The sequence below is a fragment of the Chenopodium quinoa genome, unplaced genomic scaffold (genome assembly GCF_001683475.1).
Source record: "Chenopodium quinoa cultivar QQ74 unplaced genomic scaffold, ASM168347v1, whole genome shotgun sequence".
Lineage (NCBI taxonomy): Eukaryota > Viridiplantae > Streptophyta > Magnoliopsida > Caryophyllales > Amaranthaceae > Chenopodium > Chenopodium quinoa.
The window spans coordinates 918,637-936,285 of NW_018743391.1; positions in this window are offsets into that span (position 1 = coordinate 918,637).

A 17,649-nucleotide genomic window follows, 5' to 3' on the forward strand; every position below is an offset into this window, starting at 1 on the left:
AAAAAAACTTTTTCCACCACCGTGCATACCACTAGTGAAATAGAGGAACAAGTGGAGATAGAAAAAAGAAGATAAAGAAAATACCCATACTCCAACCACCGTCAATCGAGCAAATTTTGAGAACTTAAGATCCAAAACCAAGGCTATGAAGGTTGAATTTGGTTTTGTTTGTTTTAGATCCGGATTTAGCGGACAAATTCGACCACCATAGCCTCAGTTTTGGATTTTTGTTAAACTTTGTACTTCAATGGTGGTGGCATAACCTATAATTTTTTTGTTTTTAGGTGGTAGAAAAATAAAATAAAATTTAGATGGGTAGAAAAAGTCAAAATGGTGTATTTTAGTGATAGTAAAAGTCAAAATTTTCTAATATCTAATTCAAAAATAAATAAGATAGACATCATTAAGAGTTTGTTTTGATTTAATGAATTGAGCTGAATTGAACTGAATTGATTTGAGCTAAACTGATTTGAACTAAACTGAACTAAATAGAGGTGAAATGAATTGTTTATGAGAGAAGGAAATTAGGAACTGAACTAAACTGAACTGAGCTGAACTGATTGGAGTTGAACTAAACTGATCAGAAATTAAGCTGAAGAGAATAGACTCTAACTCATTGAAGATGTTACAACAGTTTTAAGTTAGTAGTTTATACAAATGACACCACAAGGGTTTAAAGCTAGTAGTTTTAACAATACAACCATATATAAGAATTGTCTCAAATTAATTGCTAGATGAAAATTATATTTTTTTTTTCGCCAAATTAACCGCCAAAAAATTACCAAAATGTATAAATCGTGTCAAGGTAATTTACAAAACTACAACTTTTAATAAAAAAAAATCAGTTTTATTACTACTTAATTGATACATTAAGCGTGCCGGGTTCGGGTTACATGCAGATTGTCGTTCAACCATTTATATAATTGGGTTATGTTTGTCGGTTTCGGGTTGAAAATGTCAACCTAACCTAACCCGTTTAATTTCGTATCGTGTTTGTGTCGACCCAATTATGTAAACGGGTCGAGAATCCTTGACCCAAACCCACTTATTTCGTGTCGAGTTATCGTGTTGTGTCAGCTTTTGACAGCCTTAGGTGATGGTGGTTGTGGGCAGTGATGGTGCATTGGGTGGTGGTGGTGGTGGCGTGGATGGTGGTTGACGATTGAATTTGAGGTTTGATGGTCTTAGGAGAGAGAAAGCAAAGTAGAGATTGTTTTGGGTAATCTTACCAATGCCACGTGGGCCAACCAGGTGGCGACACGTGTCAGACCTAGATTCGTCCAAATTGGACCAATCTCCCTTTTAACACGTGTCATTCCCAGAATTTGGGAGAAAAGGCGGCCTACAGGGCCCAAATTCCGAGAAAGTCGTAATTTTTTTCAGCGCAGCCCAGCAGAATTAGGTCAGAGTGACCTAATCAAGGGCACATTTTATTTTCCAATGAATATATAAATAGGGAGATTCCCCCCATTTTGGGGACATCTACAATTTATTACATCATGCCCTACATTCTCTTACATCAGAGAAATCACCTGATCTCGGAATCCGAGAAGATCTTACTTTTACCTTTCCGCACTTTTTACTCTCTCCAACACGTTCTAACTTGATCGTTGGAGGCGAAGCTCCTACCAACCGGAGTCTCCGTGTTTTGCAGGTACGGACTGCGCTGGACCAGTCTTCGAGCTGTAACTCTCCCGAGGGACAAAAACACCCAAAACCGTGATGAATAACGGTAATTTTGTCCCTTCATCATGTCACGTTTGTTGTTGGTTTGATAAAAAACGTTGGTGGCATTTAGCAATCCACTATATTATATATTTGTTGTGTGCCCAACATTATTTGCTTCAATGCCTTTATTTGTTGGTAGTTTGATAAAAAAATGTTGACGGTATTTAGCAATCCACTCTATTATATATTTGTTGTGTGCCCAACACTTGCTTCAATGCCTTTATAAGTTTATATGCTTCAGATCCAGAATCATATCGTCCAACTGATGTCTTTCTAGATAACATACTTCCTCTATTTCATTTTAGTTACAATATTTTTAGTCACGTTTGTCAATGCACAAACTCAACTACTCGTATTATAAATGTATACAGATAACTAAAGGAAACAGCAAGAATGACTCATCACTCATGTTAATTTTTGATGCAATATTTTCCCTCCAAAACAACTATCCCCCTTTTCTTGCCAAAAATATTTGTATTATATGATTTTATAATCGGACATCTTAGGGTTCGTTTGGCATTGTTGCGGTTTTCAGTTTTTTGGTTTTTTGTATTTTAAAAGTGTATGATATATGTAATGTAATGAATAAAAAATTAGTCAAACTTATTAAAATCATGCTAATTTTGAAAAATGGCAACAGAAAAGTGAAAACACCTTATTCTTGTTTCCTGTTTTTGGTTTTTTGTTTTTAAAAAAACTGAAAACTCAAAACAAAAAACAATGCCAAACAAGCCCTTAGTTCTTCTATTAAAAAATCAACAAAAATATAATTCTAAATACTCTGTATTTTTTTCATCCCGTATTTTATGTAATTCGTATTATTTTTTTGTTGTAAGAATTTGTTATGCTTCGTACCTTTTAAAACGAAGTGTGTGTGTGTGTTTTTTTTTTTTTTTTTTTTTTTTTTTTATTTAAGGGTAAGAAAAAAGAAAACATTAGGAACCCCTCCTCACAAAGGGAATTCATAATGCATCATAGGGTACAAAGATGAGGAAGTACAAAGAGTAATGTCCATGTTATCACTAACAAGATGACCTACATTCGCGATCCAATTTGCTGCTTTATTTGTCTGTATGTAAACATGGTTAATATCCAGGCCCATTGCTGAAACCTTTGAAGAAGATAGAGGATGTCATTGATGATGTGATTGATTTGCCATGGAACGGACCAAACTCCTTTGACTACGTTAGGGTTTATTACTAGGATATTATCCCCTTCGATGACTAAATATTAAATCCCTTATACGAAGAATTAAATCTTAGCAAAAAAAAAAAAAAAAATTTGATTCATATCGTTGACATGTCATGGAGTAAAGTTAAAAACATCACTTAAAAATTATTTTTAAACATTGGCCTGGTAATATAATATTTCAAATATTCTTCAATATATATATACATATATATTACAAATTTTATATATTCCCTCTATTTTTTTAAGTGCATCACTTTTCTAAATTGATCGTCCTTATTTAGGTGGATCACTTACTTTTTGGGATATCTTGTTTTTATTTTAATCGAAAAAAATTGGGTGAGTCGAACTCACGGTGAGTCCAATATATATGACAATAATAATTTAATACCTAAAAATAATATTCTAATATATTGCATTAATAATCTAATATTTGACATTAATAATCTAATATTTGATATTCATTTTTTAATATTGACATTAGATTATTAACTTATTAATGTTAGATATTGGACTCACGGTGAGTCCGATTTCATGCAAAAGCTTTTCAGTTTTAATTATATCTCTATCGTCACATGGTATTCAATCCTACTTTGTTTAACTATTTTATTCTTCTTCTCTCACATCCTTCATTTTTTTGATGAACTTTTACCTTACTATATTCAATTCACCATCCAACTTAATTAGTTTTGGTTAAACCGATGAAAAGTGAGAATGTAAGGCAATTTTATATATACACCATCTTATACCACCAAAATTCAAGACCGACCCTTTAGGTCATGTTCACTTCACCTTTTTAAAAAAAGATTCAATAAATATAATTTGGGTTCAGTAGTAATAATCTCAACTCAGTATAAATCAGTTTCTGTAAAGAAGAAATATAATAGAGAAGCAGCAAAAATAAAATCAATTCAGTAAAAATAATATTAAATCAACAAAAAAAATAAGGTGAAGTGAGCCGGACCTTATTGTTTTAATGCTCATTAATTAGGTGTCAAATTAAGCAAGTAGACATAAAAAATAATGCTAGTTGTACCACTACTAGTACAATAAATGGTATCATCATCATGAATAATTTTGTGGGATGCGAAGAATACTTTTCAATCTTATATTGTCCACAAAAAAGAAAAAAAAAAGCATACTAATCAAGAAATCCCTCCAAAATTCTATCTACTTTAAATTTCAAAAAAAATAAAACATATATATATATATATATATATATATATATATATATATATATATATATATATAGGAAGACTCTTGTGAGAATTTTTCTTATGTGAGAATTTTTCATATGTGAGAACACTCTTTATGTTCTAAATTTTTACTCGTATGTTCTAAATTTTAAATATGATGTTCTAAACTTTTCCTTAGGTGTTCTAAATTAAATCAAATGTTCTAATTTAGTACTCACATGTTCTAAACCATAAATTAGTTAAGTTTGATGTCATAAATTTTAAATAACTTGTTCCAAAATTTTAACTTATATGTTCTAAATTTTAAAACGTTTGTTCTAAGATTTTTAATTATATGTTCCAGATTTTAAAACGTATGTTCTATTTTTTTTTACACGTATGTTCTAAATTCTTCTATATTCTATATCAGTTTGTTCTAAATTTTTATTCACATGTTCATAATGTTAAGTCAGATGTTCTAAATTTTACTCATATGATAAATTTTAAATAACTTGTTCCAAAATTTTAACTTATATGTTCTAAATTTTAAAACGTGTGTTCTAATATTTTTAATTATATGTTCCAGATTTTAAAACGTATGTTCTATTTTTTTTACACGTATGTTCTAAATTCTTTACTCACAGTTTCTATATTCTATATCAGTTTGTTCTAAATTTTTATTCACATGTTCATAATCTTAAGTCAGATGTTCTAAATTTTACTCATATGTTTAAAATTTCATAAAGCAAATTTTTTAAATTTTTAATCACTTTCTAATTCTAAAATAAGATGTTCTAAACATATTACTCACACAAATGTTCTAATTTATTACTCATATGTTCAGAATTTTAATTTGAGTCACATGTTCTAAATTTTAACTCGCATGTTCTAAATTTTTACTCACATGTTCTAAAATTTTACTCACATGTTCTAAATTTTTACTCACATGTTCTAAAATTTTACTCACATGTTCTAAATTTTAAATCAGTTCTCATATAAGTATGAATTCTCACATATGGACCTATTCTCACCGGATCCCTCCCCTATATATATATATATATATATATATATATATATATATATATATATATATATATATATATATATATATATATATATATATATATATATATTACTCTGTAGTAAATGGAAACTGCATAACTACCCAACATTTCTTGAAAAAAAAGAAAGAAATATAACTATACCCAGCGTGTGATCCCCCGTATTTTAAAATATATTATAAATGAAATTATATTTTATTTATAATATTTATTTGTATTTTTCCGGAATTTAATTTCAAAAGTTTCAATTTTTAATTTTGGGTCGAAAATTATTTTGGTACAAATTTCTTATACATACATTCATTCTATAACTCATGTCCAAACAATCAAAGCCTAACCCACTTTACTTTCCTAATTGGCCACTAATTTTATGAGGCCCAATCTTACTATTTACACTACACCACTCTCTCTCCTATAAATACCCCATACATCCCCAAAAAGGTTAGTATTATTTACTTACTCCTTTATTTTATTTTTCTTTTCTTTTTCCTTTCTTTTATTTTTTATTTTTTATTTCTTTTTCTTTTTTTTCCTTTCTTTTTTTTCCCCTTATTCCTCCTTCCTATGTGAGAACTTTCTCACTGTTCCACCTGCTGCCCATTGCTGCCGCCTGCTGCCACCACCGACGGCCTTCCGCCGCCGGCGACCCACTGCCGGCGACCCACCAAGCAGCAGCCCTCGTGGCTGCCCCCTTTCTCTCCCCTCTTTTGTTTTCCTATTTTGCTTGAAAGTATTAATTTTATTTATGTTTTGATTTTATGGTATAAAGTTCATATTTTTAGTATCAAATTCATGTTTTTGATAGCTTAAACTTATAATTTTCAGATTACAATGTTGATTTAATTTTCAGATTTTATAATTTATAAACCTAGGGTTTTAATTTAATCAAATTGGGATTTTAGGGTTCTAATGACTAATTAAATTGGGGCTTTTGTTCCTATTGTATTTCTAATGCATAATTAACCATAAAAACATGTTTTTAATGGAGTTTTAAGAACTTTTAATCTAAATTATATTGCTGGAAATTTGGTTAAGTATTAATTTATTGTTGTTGGTTGTTTTCTAGGAATTGATTATTCCTTAGGAGACTTTTAAGTGATTAAAAGTGGCACAAAGGATTGTTTATACGAGGTACGTACATGTCTACTTCGTTGTAAGTAGTATCATGTTTAGGTACCAAAGAAAAGAACTTAGTTTCATGATTAGAGAACACTTGGATGAAAATTGTTTGGTTATACATTTAATTAATTCATGTGCTTATGTTTATGAGATATGTTTTGGTGAATTGATTATGTTTGTATGGAATTATGGATGCAAACATGTTGAATTATATTGGATTAATTGTTTGTATGGAATGTTGATAAAAACATATTTTATTGGATTGGTTTGTTAACCCCATTTGGATTATTAAAGGATTGGATTTGAATGCATGGTTTAAGTGGAATGAATTTATTAATTATTCCACAAGGTTATTATTTATTTATTTATTACTCAATCATGACTTGTTAGTATGTTGAGTAAAGGTGGATTAAGCCGAAATGGCTAGGTGGGTTGACTATGTTCAATAATTTTGAATAATTTGGAAGTTTAATGGAATTAAAGGTCAACTTGTGATGTGATCACCATTGTCCTAAATCAGATTAAAAGTGAATTGATGTATGATTTTTATGTATGTTCTACTTGATTGAGTCGGCTATTAATTAAATTTGTAATCACGTAAAGTGAAACATGGATGAGCAATAAAACTCTGGAAAGCGTGCACTTCTAGAGTATTGACAATTATGGGTTGGGGTACACGGTGGTAGCCCGTGGCTTTCCGAGCCTTGTTTGATCAACATGTCCTCTTTTCTTTTGATATTTACATTTTATTTTTATAATGAAAGTCAGATGGGATCCTAGACTAACTTTGTGAGAATGGAGTCGCGCCCATTCTTGCATCGCGCTAAACTTTTATTTTAAATGGTCATTTGGGACCAAAATGATTTGGTGGATTGGACAACCTCGTCTATTGCTTACTCCAAATTAAATTAATTAAATTAAATATAAAGAGTCAAGTGTTTGGATTTGATTAGCAAATATGTTGAGTCGATTGAATTGTTTAAGTGTGGAGTCTTGATTAATGAATTCGTGTTGTATGTTTATTTACTTAAAGTAGTTGAGCATGCTAGGTTTTGTGCGTTGTAGCTTGTATGTACTCAGCTTTGCTGATTGCGTGCTTTTGTGTGTTTTCTTTTGGTCATGGCCTTCGCCTTTCAATGACCCTGTGATGATCCAATTATTACACTTGTATTATTGGGGAGCAGTATTGCACAGGTTAGGTTGATGATGTGAAGTTCGGGGATTTGACATACGCATTGTCAAGGGATTGGTGTGATTGAGAGTATTCGTACTTTGTGTTGAACTTATTTATGTTTTACTATTTTAATTATGTTTTGGGATTTTGAATATTGGTTTGGTTTTAATAAGGGCCTTTATGGTTCCAATTTGTAAGCTTTGACTTATTGGTTTCTAAACTATATTATTTTAATATTTAAGTTGGATTTCCGCTGCGATACTTTGATAAAGCCTTAACGTTTTAACACGTGGCGGTAACATGCCAATGGTTCTCCTCTATTTTTATTTAAAGTAAGTGGTTTGGAAAAGGGAGAATTATTAGGGTGTTACACAACGTTTCTTGAAGAAGACCAGGCATTTTTTTTTAATTATTACCTTGATCTTATCCTACCTTTCGTTTTAAAAAATTTGTATTTTTCGATTTGTTAGACTCTCGATTTTTTTTGTTGATTTTCTTTTCAAAATTTTACATTCTACTCTGCTAGATATTTAGTCTTTGGTAATCGATCTTGTTATTTTTCCTTCTATTTTCTGTCTTTCTATCTCTTATAAAACTCTGTTGATTTAATTTTTTTTTTTATTGTTTCTGACTATGTGTATTTTGCAGGTGAAAATTCAATGCTCATACAATACATTTGATTGTAGCTATATCAATTTTTTTTAGAAGAAAATTGTCATAATTTTTGAAGTTTGAGAGGATTAGATCTGTAAAAATGATTATTCCTTTTAACTTTTTTAATTTGTATTTTATGAGATTTTATAAAGGTTAGTTTCAATCATCACTTCTTTAACTTAATTTGTGTATTGTTACGTGTTCCAATTTCCCTCCTATAAATATATTCATAATAAAGATAAGACCTTTTTCTCCAAATTATTCATTTAATTATATTTATCATTATACATATATATATAGTTTAGTATACTGACCTTATTAATTTTATAAGCTTTATCTATTTTAGTTTTTATATAGCATAATCATATGTTTGTTGCGTTTGATTGTTTATTCCCTCATTATCATGCTTATTAAGTTTGTTTTTGAAATTTGGCTTTATGAAGATGATATTTGTTCGTTGGTCAATTAAATTAGCAGTTTAACAACTCGAATCGGGTCAATCCGGGTTAATGTAGTAACTTATGCGGGTCGGGTTCTGGTTGGGTCATGCTTGAGTTGGATCGCGTCAAGTCATACATCTTATCAGTTTTGGGTCAGGTTTAGGTCAAGTCAATAATAGGTTGGGTTACATTCGGGTCAGGTGAATAATAGGTCAGGTTTAATTCGGGTTTTCACAGGTTAAAATGAGTTAGGGTCATTCTAGGGTATTAGTTGGGTTCGGTTGAAGTTAATAATTTGCAGGTTATTCTTATGTCGATCTGTTCGAGTCGGGTTCGATAGAAGTAAAAAATTTGCAGGTTACACTACTAGAAAAAGGCTGATTTCCGACGGAATTGTTCCGACGGACACGAAATTCCGTCGTAAACTTCTCGAGTCAGGTCAATTATAATCAAGTCGGGTCATTTCCAAGTCGAGTCATTCTCGAGTTCAAGTCGGGTTCGGTTGAAGTCAATAATTTGCAGGTTATTCTTATGTCGATCTGTTCGAGTCGGGTTTGATAGAAGTAAAAAATTTGCAGGTTATAATCAAGTCGGGTCGTTTCCAAGTCGAGTCATTCTCGAGTTCAAGTCGGGTTCAGCTGAAGTCAATAATTTGCAGGTTATAATCAGGTCGATCGGGTCATCCTCGAGTTCGAGTTGAGTTCGGTTCAAGTAAAAAATTTGTGGGTTCTAATTAGGTCGGGTCATTTTTAAGTCGGGTCATGTTCGGGTTCGTGTCTCAAATATTGGGTTAATCTTGTTTTTGGGTTGATTTCAGGTCACATCGAGTTCGGGTACATTTTTTGGGTCAATTTGTTAAAAATTCATGTAATGACGTTTACGTTTAATCACTAGTAGAATAAACGTAATGTCAAGCGGTTCAAACCCCCTAATGGCAAGCGGTTTTGAACCGCATGCGCTTAGGGGGCTTGCCATTAGCCATTTAAATGGAAAGCGGTTCAGAACCGCTTGCCATTACTAGAGAAAGGGCAGCGGTTTTGGCGCCAAACCGCTGCCCATTATGGGTATACAAAATAAAATAATTTTTTTTTGTTTTTTTCACATAAATTGATACACAAACCAAATATATGTAAAAACATTAATATTTTTTATTAATTATTTGTTGTAATATTACATTTACATCAAAAAAAAAAATTAATACAACTAATAAAATTAGCTCTATATAAAAATAAATAAAAAAAATACTTTCAAAAAAAAAAACCAACCACGACCACCAACACCAGCCACGACCACCAACACCACCGACCCACCACGATCCACACCACCGACCCCCACAAATATCAGCACCACCACCCACCACGACCCTCACTAACACCAGAAGCCCTGACCCTGACCCACCCCGTACCTAGCCACCACCCCACACCTCCACCCTCCGTAACCCACAACCCACCTAAACAAAACCCACATCTCCACCCAAACCGTAACCCACCCACCACCCCACACCTCCACCCTTCGCAACCCACCCAAAAAACCCACATCTCCAGCCAGCCCGTACCCACCCACCACCCCACACCTCCACTGTCCCTAACCCGCAACCCACCCAAGCAAAACACCAATTTTGACTTGAAAATTTGGTTTTAAAGGTCAAATTCGACCATGAAAACACTAGATCTAGAGTTTTCATGGTCGAATTTGACCTAAAAAACTTGAAAACCCACACGTTTTGCACGAATTTGCTCAAAAATTGCTTGAAATTTTGCTCCAAAGCTGCTCGGAATTTTAGTCAAAATTATATGGGTTTTGGTCGAATTTGTTCGACATTTATGCAGGTTTTGGTCGAGGAGAATGAGAAATGGAGATTGAGAGAGGAAAGTGAAATGAAGAGAGTGAGAAATGGAAGGAGGAGTGAGAACGAAAGAGATTGAGAGAGGAGAGTGAGAACTGAGAAAGAGAGGAGAGAGAGGAGGAGAAAGAGCGGCTGGAGTGATGAGAGTGAAAAAAAAGGGGCGTGAGTTGGTATTTAAAATGGGTAGGGTTTTTTTTTTAAAAAGGCAAGCGGTTCACGGTACGAACCGCTTGCCATTTGGGCTTTTTCAAGTGGTTCAGCCCAAACCGCTTACCATTTACAATTATGCAAGCGGTTCAGCCCAAACCGCTTGCCATTTATAATTTTGGAAGCGGAATTGCATAACCGCTTGCCATTTGGGGCTTCCCATTACGTTTATTCTACTAGTGAATCATTACCAATTTCTTCATTTATTATAAGAGAAATAATTTCAAATAAGTTCAATTCGAGCTAATTAGTTCAAATTAGTTTTGATAAGACTTACGTAATAAATTCATAAAAAAAAAAAAATAAACCAGAAACAACGTAACTATATAACTATACTTTGATCAATATTAATAAGGTGGTCTACAATGAATTTAAGGTGATTTGAAATTAGATCTGGTCAACAACAGGTTAGGTTTAGTTCGAAATTAAATGGGTTAAGAACAATACGGGTTGAATTTGGTTCAATCAATAACAAGTCGTGTTGATTTAGGATCAGGTTAGTAACAGATCGGATTGAGTTTCGGGTTAGGATAGTAATAGGCTTTGTAAAATTCGAGTCGGGTTAATAACAGGTCGGTTTAAATTCGGATCGGTTTTGTAACAAGTCGGGTTAAATTCGGGATGGGTTAGTAATAGGTTGGGTTACATTCGGGTTTGACGGGTTAAACAGGTTTGGGTCAATTTCGATTCAGGTCGGGTTTGGTTTAGGTCAATAATTCATTGGTTATATCCAGGTCGTGTCATCTCCAGGTTAGTTCATGTTCGGTTTGGGTCTCAAATTCTCGAATTCACTAGGGTCTAGTGTTGGTTTCGGATCGGGTCACCATTTTTTCAGGTTCAAACGGGTCGTTTAATGATTGGATTCGGGTCGGTTTTTCGAGTCGAGTCAGCTTTGATAGGTCTAGATACATCGAGAATTTTATTAACATGTAGCGTATTTATGGAATTTTGTTTTCTTATAAGATTATCCATGGAAATAACTCTTTAATAACTAATAACTCGATAATCACTTCTATAAAAATATTGGAGTACTACTAACCATTTTTTTGGTTTGTTGTTGTTGTTACTATTTTATGTTTTATTAAAGACTATATGCATCTATATACTTTGTATTTTTTAATCCTACCTTTATTTATAACCCGTGCTAATGCACGGGCACATTCTAGTTAAAAAAAAATGAAGACATCACTTAATTTTTATTTTTTTATTTTTTTTAAAGACACTTAAAAATTATTTTAAATATTAGTAATATATTATTTCAAATATTCTTCAATTTATATTACAAACAACAGGTCTCGGTCTACAATAAATTATTATAGACCCAAAATTTGACACTCTCAAGTAATCTAGTCACATTGTAGATGATAAAATTACTTTTTTTTTAGATAATATAATTATCTTGTTGTGAGTCATATTTTGAATAATATAATCGTATTTTAAACAATTAGTGAGATGATATAATTTTTTTTGATGATAATTATCTTTTGGATAATATAATTATCTATCGAATGATGTAATTACTGTTTCATACTTTTTTTATGATGAATTCAATTATTGAATGATACATTTACATTATCAGTTTCTGAATGGTATAATCACTTTTAAAATGATATAATTACATTTCGTATGATATAGTATGATATAATAAATGGTTAGGTATACAATAAGTTATTGTACACTGGGTTTATTCTAGACTTTACCTATTACAAATTCCATATATTCCTTCTGTTCTTTTAAGTGCATCACTTTTCTAAATTGATCGTCTTTATTTAGGTGGATCACTTCTTTTTTGGGACATCTTGTTTTATTTTTAATTATACCTCTATCCTCACATGAGCTTCAATCCTACTTTGTTTACTATTATTCCTCTCCTCTCACATTGTTTATTTTTTTAATATAAACTTTTACCTTACTCTCTATAATTTAAAAATTGTAATCTCCAAACAAACGCACTTACACAATTTTTTTTTACTATAATCTATTCACCATCCTAAAACTTAGTGCCGGTCAAACCGATGAAAAATGAGCATGTAAGGCAATTTTATACATATTCCATCTTATACCATTAAAATTCAAGACCATTTAGGTCCTTTTAACTTCACCTTAAAAAACATATTCAATAATTATAATTTCAATTCAGTAAAAATAATCAGTAAAAATTAGTTTCTTTACAGAAAAAATATAACAGAAAAGCATAAAAAAATAAATCCATTTTAGCAAAAATAAATTTATTTCAACAAAAATAAGGTGAAGTAAACCGACCGTTATTGCTTAATTGCTCATTTATTAGCCATAGGTGGTAAAAAACATTGTATAGAATTTTATTTGGTGGGAAAATAAAATTTTTAAAAGTTTTGGTGGTATTCTTTCTTTGTTTTTTTTTTTTTTTTTTTTTTTTTTTTTTTTTTTTTTTTGTGTTAAAGTAAAAAAAATCCTTTAAAAAGAAACAAAAATCAAAAAATTTTGCACAAAACAAAAGTAAAGAAAAGCCCTAGTAAGATCTCGTTCACTTCACGTTATTTTGTTGAACTGAATTAGTTTTATTGAAGTGAAATAATTTTTGCCTTATTGACATTATTTTTAAAAGTTACTAATTTTTACTGAACAGAACTTATTTTACTAAATATTTTTTTTAAGGTTAATTGAACCAGGCCTAAGTGTAAAGCAATTTCGGTAACTAAGTAAATATTTTTACTTTTCGAACTTTCACTACTAGAAAACAGGCGAATTACGACGGAAAATTCCCGTCGGAAACACCTTGTTTTCCGTCGGAAGTGAATTCCAGGGTCGGGAAAGTCCGTCGGAAATTTACAACATACTGTATTCCGCCGGAAATCTTCGACGGAAATTCCGTCGGAAAATGCTTTTAAAAAAACAAAAACGAAACCACCTCCCACCAACCCACCCCCCACCTAAATCGCACCACCAGCCTGCACCTAAATCGCACCACCAGCCTAAATCGCACCACCCACCTAAATCGCACCACCAGCCTGCATCACCACCCACTACCCAACCACCAAAACCTGTACCATAACCCTAACCCACCCAAATAAACCCAGATCTACAACCCTAACCACCACCCACCTAAACTACCACTGCCGCCAAAACCCACCTAAAACCACCACTTCCGCCGAACTACAATCAACCACCCACCTAAAACCACCACAACCGGCACCGAAACAAGCCAACCACAACCCAAAAATTAAAAAAAAGAAAAAGAATCCCGACCCAACCCCCAAAATTCGAACACCAAAATTCAAAAAAATCTGATAAAACAACAAAAAAAATCAAAAAAAATTACACATACCTTAATTCGACATAATAAAACCTTGAATTTGGGTTTAGGAGGCCAAATTCGACCACAAAAACTCTAGATCTAGAGTTTTCATGGTCGAATTTGGCCTAAAAACCTTTGTTTTCTTCGTGAGGAGAGAGAAAGGGCGAAACTGGAGGAAATTGTTGTTGATTCGTAGTCGATGTTGGTGTTATTGTTGATGTTGGTGTTGTTGTTGATGTCGGTGCTGGTGGTACTGGTGCGACGTTGGTGGTGGGAAATAAAGAGGGGAAAGAAGAGGATAAAGAAGGGGGAAGGAGAACGAAGAGGAGAAGGAGAACGGGGATGGAGAACGAAGAGGAAAGAGAAGGAAAGAGAAGAAGAAAGAAGAGGAGAGAGAGCGCAAAGAACGAATACAGAAGGAGAGGGGAGAGGAGAGAGGAGAGAGGAGAGAGGAGAGAGGAGGGGAAAGGGGAAAGAGGAAAGAGGAAGGGAGAAGGGGGCGGAAGACTGAAAGAGTAGATTAGGGTTTTCTTAAGGGTTTTTTTTTAAAAAAAAAAAATTATATTCCGTCGGAAATTTCCGACGGAATAAAAATCTGTCGGAAATGTGAAATTTTCCGAGGGATTTTTATTCCGTCGGAAATTTCCGACGGAATTATTGACTTCGTCGGAAATATCCGACGGAATAAAAATCCGTCGGAAAATTTCACTTTTCCAACGGATTAAAGTGTCCGTTGTAACTAGTCCGTCGCTATTTCTATGTTTTCTTGTAGTGTTTAGAGTAGGGGAAATATAGACCTGGACTTAGTTGACGCGGTGCAAAGGACAGTTGACTAGTTCATCTTGACCCCCCCTCAGTCACATGCTTTTAAGATACTACTTTTCTTGACTGACATACTAATTTTATTCTTAAGTTCTATGATCTGAAAGTGAAAATACACTCATGAGTTTATTACTGTGAATCATATTCAAGATTCAAGCTAATGAGTCAGCATACTTTATAACAACTTGAGTACACGTCAACAAGTTAGTAAAGATATTTTTGCTATTTCTGTTATCATTGAATTTTTAAAACACACATATGGTCTAACATGTAGTTTAGTATACTTATTTGTCTAATTGTCTCTTTTGTTATATTTCATGTTTCATATCATTATACGTGCAAAATAAGAATATAATATAATAAGTATATTATAGTTGTATTTTATCTATGTTATTTTCAACATAATTTTTTTTCTTTTATTGAATAAAGTAGTTAAATTGTCGTGCATGGCACGACACCTAACCTAATACTAGTATAAAGTTTTACCTTACTCTCTATAATTAAAAATTTTAACCTCCAAACAAACGCACTTACACAATTTTTTTTTTACTATAATCTATTCACCATCCTAAAACTTAGTGCCGGTCAAACCGATGAAAAATGAGCATGTAAGGCAATTTTATATATACTCAATCTTATACCATTAAAATTCAAGACCATTTAGGTCCTTTTAACTTCACCTTAAAAAATATTCAATAATTATAATTTCGATTTAGAAAAAATAATCTCAGCTTAGTAAAAATTAGTTTCTTTAAAGAAAAAAAAAATATAACAAAGAAGCATAAAAAATAAATCCAGTTCAGCAAAAATAATTTTAATTCAACGAAAATAAGATGAAGTAAACCGACCCTTATTACTTAATTGCTCATTTATTAGGTATCACGTGGACATAAAAAATAATGCTGGTTGTATAGTTGTACTACTACTAGTACAATAAATTATATCATCATCATCATGAATGCTTTGGTGTGACAAAAACGGAATCCACAAAAAAGGAGAAAAAACATACTAGTCAAGAAATTAGAAAAATAAATAAAGGACAACAACTTATTGATAATTAAGTAAACCTGTTACAAATTTGGCTAGACAATTCACACAGTAGACCTTGACGCATATAGGGTGAAAGACCCTCCTCATTTGCGTTACTCCTGCGACTACTTGCGTTGGCAATTATGCAGTTTTGTCATTAACTTCTCCATAGTTTGCTTACCATGCGACTAGAGCTGTCAAAAGATGATCCGACCTGAAAATTTTACCCGAACTGATACATGACCAGACATGTTTGAACCCGAGAAATTGGTGACCCGAACCCGATATGACCCGACTTGAAACCGACCCGAGTTAACCTTAGGATTCGTGACCCGAACCGAACATAAACTATCAATTAGTGACCTAAACCAGTCGACCCGACCCAAAATTGACCCAAACCCGTTTTAACCCCGTTGAAACACGAAACCAACCCGACCTTTTACTAACCAAACCAGAATTCAACCTGACCTGTTAGGCTGATACTAATCCGACTTGAATTCAACTCGATCTGTTTTTAACCTAAAACCCGGCCCGAATAGTATTGCAAATGACTCAAATTGACCTGAACCGAGCTAACTCGACCCAAACACTCAAATTGACAAATCTACCTTTAACATTCCTTACATAGTGATTCCTTAAATCAACTTCCCTCACCAAAAAAAAAAAAAACTTCCCTCACCACACACATATCTTAACTCTTATATATACTGTTTTAGCTAGTAATCTAGTGTAGCACATTAATGCTTTAAAATGTTTCCCTTAGAGAAGCTAGTTAATTGAGAAGGATTGTAATTCAAATCATAAAGCTAATAATAAAGAATGAAGTATTAAATTGGCACAACCAAATTAATTTCAACACCTTATATTATATTTGATTCATCAATGTTGTCATATATATTTCAATTATGTACCGCACCACCAGAATATCCAAACTCATATTTAAACTTTTATGAAATTATTTATCCTAAAATAAGTGAAAAAAAAATGTAGTTTAAACTTATTTCGTCGCTTCTAAAATTATTTCTCTTACAATAAATAAAGAAATTGATAATGATTAAACGTGAACGTCATCCATTACATGAATTGTTAACAAACTGACCCAAACAATGTACCCGAACCTGCTATGACCCAACCTGAAATCAACCCGATAACCAAATTAACCTAATAATTGAGACCTGAAGCTGAACATGATCTGACCAGACCTAGAAACGACCCGACCTGATTATAACTCGCAAATTATTGATCGTTTGAACAAACCCGAGAATGATCCTAACTCGTTTTAACTAACCCGTTAAAACCCGAATTAAACTCGACCTATTATTCACCCGACCCGAATGTAACTCGACATAATAGTGACCTGACTTAAAACCGACCTAAACCCGATAAGATGTATGGCCTGACGTGACCAGACTCAAGCATGACCCAAGCCAAATCTGACCCGCATAGGTTACGACATTAACCCAAATTGACCTGACCCGAGTTCACTTGACCCACACAAACCCGACCCAAACCTAACTCGTTTAGCCGAATTGACAGTTCTACCTGCGACTACAAAATTCTTGATTTTACAACTCTGTCAGAATTTTTTTATTGCCATGAGATTAGATATGAAATAAAAGTATAAATTGAAACAAATCTAACAAGATAGATGTTATATAGATTTATCTTTTGTTTACGTATGAAATACAATATGTTAATGAAGAGGAGTGCGTAAATAGTGCAAAAATACAAATTTTGTTGCAATATTCCGATTGATGAAGTTGATACATAATGGAGCTACGGAGTATCGACCTAGCAAAATCAAGTAGGAATCAATGTGCTTTTTTGTGGTACCGTATTATTGAAAATCAACGGGTTTTTTTGTGCTGCTGGGCATGCATATCGTGTGATCGTCTGGAAAAAAAAAAAGTAGTAATACCTATTATATTG